The following is a 5,000-nucleotide window of genomic DNA, read 5'->3' on the forward strand; positions in this document are numbered from 1 at the left end:
AAACCCAAGGGCTCAAACAGGGAAAAAATCCCAATGATGAAAGGAATTAAGGAAACTGTATAGTGTGCCTGAGTGTACCATTAGGCAAAATAACTCTAACCCAAGACAGTGGAATATCATGGTACAGAGGCTAAAGCACGACCCAAGACGAGGGAACAATGGTTTGATTTTGAAACGTCCTTCTAATTTAGAAGAGCTGCTTACCATACCTAAAGAGTCTATTCTATCATTACCAAGAGGAAAGTAGCCACTGAACAATTACAGTACAACAGTTAACCTCATGAGTGAAAGAGTATCTATTTGTTATCTTAGCATAGTTAGGCGTATGAGGAAAGCGGAGAAATTTGTAAAGTATTTATATGGCCAGGCTATTCGGTGCATGTATGGGCTAAGTAAAAATAAAAATAAAAAAAATGAGCCGTACCCAGAAGAATCTAATTTAGTACTACCTGACCAGTTCAAGGACTTAATAAATTTCTAGCGGCAGTATCTCGACGGGTAGCTGCTTCCTTTGCCAACCTACTACCTACATATATGCAATATGTGATATATATATATATATATATATATATATATATATATATATATATATATATATATATATATATATATATACATATGTCTATATACACACACACACACACACATATATATATATATATATATATATATATATATATATATATATATATATATATATATATATATATATATGTGTGTGTGTGTGTGTGTGTTTAATTCTCAAAACAGAAAATGAAGCTTACTTGGGTGAACCCAAACAGAGAGAACTCGACCTACACTGTGGAGAGGAATGGAAGAGGCCGAGGCACAGTTCAAGATGATGACTCATTGGAAATGTTGACAGGAACAAACTCAAGAGAAATGCCCATGTAAAATGATCCCACCTCCTTCATGCGGTTCCCCCCAAAATGATATAAGAGATTGTAATCCAATAGCCAACGTTGGCAATCATTTCGATATATAGGCTTCGTGAATGGATACCAGATAACTTGGTTCTTGCTGAAATGCAGAAAACCAAGAATTGCCGTAGTTATGTCATTCCGGTTAGGTTAATGAATACTGGAAGCAATGGCGGTTTGACGCAGGAAATTATGGCAACTACACTGATTTTGATATGGGTATTGCCTAATTACTTGACTTTACGAGTGAAGCATATTTCTAATATTACTGCAAAACTATGCCCTACTGACTTTGAGAGAGAGAGAGAGAGAGAGAGAGAGAGAGAGAGAGAGAGAGAGAGAGAGAGAGAGAGGCATGTCGAAATATGTCACATTGGTTTAACAAGGCGGTTCAGTCTTGAAATATTGCATGCAAAGATTGTAAGCACGCTATTGAAGTGCACAAGTCTCGCAGATATTGGAAACTAAATAATGCACAGGATGTCTGAAATTTTCAAAACGTAAGCAACTCTTAATTCCGATGAGCCAATTTTACTTTCAATCAAAATTTAGATAATGCCCCAAAGAAGTGCAAAAGAATAGGACAGCAAATGTAACGGAAAATGACGCGTCATACTCTTGTAAGATACAGTATATACTGCATAAAATCGAAATCAGACTGGATAGACATTTTCAGTGACGTTTCGTATTTGAATTGGTCACAATTGTACGAAGGGGTTAAGCCTGTAGTTGTCTTGACTAGTCACCATAATTGACAGGCGTATGCCCTCTAATGTGCTAAAATGCCGAATAAAGGAAAAAAAAGTTTTTCAATGATATTAAAGACGTGCTTATTTGAAGATGCAGGAGGCTTATGATCATTGGAAAAGTAATAGATCAGATTTGACTTTGAGTAACTACATTAAGCTAAAAGCTGTTGCTCAGAGTTTACGTTCTGACCACATAAAAACCACATCTTCTACAGCCCCGGAAATAATTGGTGGACTACTCTCAAACCTTCGATCTATGGTGTAAAATTAACATTTCTTCCACTACTTAAATCAAAAGGTTCGGTCACTTATTGTCCAAATGAAAAGTCAACCCTTTAATCTGACGTGTTTGACAGTAATCTATGTAATTATAAATTCGGTCTTCCTCATTCTTATTACCTGAAGCTAAACTGACTAATTCAGCATTTTGGTACCATGAAATTAAAACACTTTTACTGTACCTTGATGCATCTGGGGGTGTAGAGTTGTAGAAAAAAATTTTATTTTCCTCCTTTTTTATATATACAGTTGATTCCTTAACTCATAAGTTGTCTGTTATTTTTACAGGTTAGCAAGATGTTCTTTTTGCACTTATTTAAGAATTGCAATGTTACTCCCATAAATACACGTGTTTATGGTAGTCCGAGCCTGCAAATTACTGTTCAATTTCCATAACTCCAACATTATCCTAAGTTGTTTTAACGTCTTTGGCAAAATTTTTAAACAGGTATGAATCTGTCTGTTCCAGTCTTCTTTGGCATTTACAAAGGCCTTGGGGCATGTTATGTATATCTTGTAATGACCAATGTTGTACAGAAATCTCTTATGGTCATGAGTTTCATATGCCGGTACTTGGCCTTGAGTTTGTTGTTGTTTTTAAACGTGACAATTAATCTTAAGGTTTTTTCCCTTCGCAATCATAGGGCTAAATACTACTATACACAGTATTCTAGAAGTTGTATTCCAGTTGTGATCAGATTGTGAATTGATCTTGTTAATTTGTCGGAATCGGGGGAACTTCGGAAGCTCAAACATATTGCAAATGCTTATCTGTTTAACGGGTTGACAGAAGTCTCGTTCCATAGTTCACATATGACTGACTTATTTTAAAGCTGATACTGATCTCAATATATTATACATATTTTTCATTGTTTCTCATATATATTTTATTCATTATTTCTCTATATCCACACTGAGCTGCTTTCTCTGCTGCAGCCCTTGGGCTTGTAAAACATCCTGCTTTACCTATTAGGGTTGCATCTTGGCTAGTAATAATATGGATGCTGCAACTACAATACAGACAGAAAACCGAGTGAAAAGTTATACAAACAGTTTTCATAAAGGCATACAAATATAAAGTATTTCAAAAGGCACTAGAATATAAAGTATTCAAAAAGGTATACAAAATATGAAAGACCTAAAGTACAGACAAAGGAACCAGTTTGTAAGGAGAGCATTGAATCCTGGGACGATAAACCAGGAACAAAGACATTGAACACTAAAAGAGGAACGAGACTTCCCGGGCATTACACTAAGTTCGCACGCTTGGTACGAAGAACTAATCGCTTTTCCTCTGCTCAGTAGCAAAGGGTCCGCGGTGTTCAAAGCTGAGTAAGGGTACATTTTAGATTCTCAGAGAGAGAGAGAGAGATTGATTTAATAATTTTATTGCGTTCAATATTATACATACATACAATGTGTATATACATGCACACGTATACAGCAGAACACAAATGGCGCACCCCCTAGCAGGCTTGCATCGGAAAGTTTGCCTTAACAGATATTATTCCCTTTACTTAGACAAATAATAACAATAATGACATTAATAATAACAATAATAATGATAATGACAATTATAATAATAAAATAATAATAGTAATAATAATAATAATAATAATAATAATAATAACAATAATAATAATAATAGAGAGAGAGAGAGAGAGAGAGAGAGAGAGAGAGAGAGAGAGAGAGAGAGAGAGAGAGAGAGAGAGAGAGAGAGAGAGAGAATTAAGGAGTTATTTTCAATTACTCAGAGTGAATTATTTCAAATCCATAGCTGCAACAGCGTCATGGTCGCCGGCAAAGAATTCTAACGTGGGTGTTGACGTCAGAATCAGAAATAACGTCTCTACGTTTCCCAAATGATGGCCGACCATGACAAAAATACTACAAAACTCGGTCATTTACGTAAATGTCAGAAGCTATAAAATCAATGTACCACAATTAGATTAAAAAAAAAAGATCAATAAGATATTAAGACCTATTCGAAATCAAATTAAATCCTCATTGCTCATTTTCTCATTCTTATTGAGGGTGGTTAGTTCCTCTGCAAAATTCTACTAAATTGAACACAAATTGTTTGTTATACACATGCGAAATTAAATGTTTGACGGCAAAGAGTAAAGAATATGAAAAATTAAAACCCCGTAAAGAATATGAAGGATTATAACTCTGTAAAGAATATGAAGAGCACTACTGTGGTTTGAGTTAGTGTAAAGATATGGAAAGGCATGAAAGCAAAAATAGTGCTGGATACGTCAATGGGTGTAAGCCGACATATGCGACCTTAATGAGTAGTTTGGTTCACCAGCATCAAGTATCAAAATAATTATTATTATTATCAAGTAATTATTATTCATGTGTACGCAATAGTGAAACTTCTATTTTCAACAAAGTTAAAAAAAGGAAAATTGCAACAGAGATTAATAAAAAAAAAATGTATACAATCAGCTGAATAAATTATGAAAATTTAAATGAATAGCCTTAACGTTTAATACCCTGGGTTATTATACGATATTATACCCTTTACTAGACGTGGTCACCATACCTATGGTAATACAAAGCCCATAGGCAATAGACTTTTCATTTCTTGACATTTGGGAATGGAAAAGAAAGCAAGGATGTGGACGGCCAAAAAGAAGCAATAATACAAGAAAGGCAACATAAAAGATCTGATGGATGTTACAACAATGACATCACAGAGAAAAATATTAAAATAATATCCAACCTTCTGGACACAACAGAGATGATAAATTTGGTCAACAGTTATAAAACTGCAAGTGAACCATTGCACTAATTATAATTCATATACTGTACATTTTCATAAGGTTAGTGTTTCCCATCCCAGGAACACCGTGGGGTATCCCATCTCACGTAGACACATGGTAAGATAATCAATATCCAAAAACAAAAAGGTCCCTAATGTAAGGACAGCAGACCTGATGCCTCTTAAAAGTGTGGCCAAGTAGCTACTTCATATAACATCGGTAAACAGCAGCAAGGAGATCTGCCTCATAACGAGGAAAGTCAATTGAAATTTACAGCTACTGTG

At 34.8% G+C, this 5,000-nt stretch overlaps 1 protein-coding gene across 6 annotated transcripts in view; it reads right to left on the reverse strand.

The window, feature by feature from the left end:
- Window positions 1-5,000, reverse strand: part of Dab (DAB adaptor protein) — a 251,004-nt gene that overhangs the window by 89,523 nt on the left and 156,481 nt on the right. The gene's annotated exons all lie outside the window — the stretch shown is intronic.

Source organism: Palaemon carinicauda, chromosome 8, assembly GCF_036898095.1.
Source record: "Palaemon carinicauda isolate YSFRI2023 chromosome 8, ASM3689809v2, whole genome shotgun sequence".
NCBI lineage: Eukaryota > Metazoa > Arthropoda > Malacostraca > Decapoda > Palaemonidae > Palaemon > Palaemon carinicauda.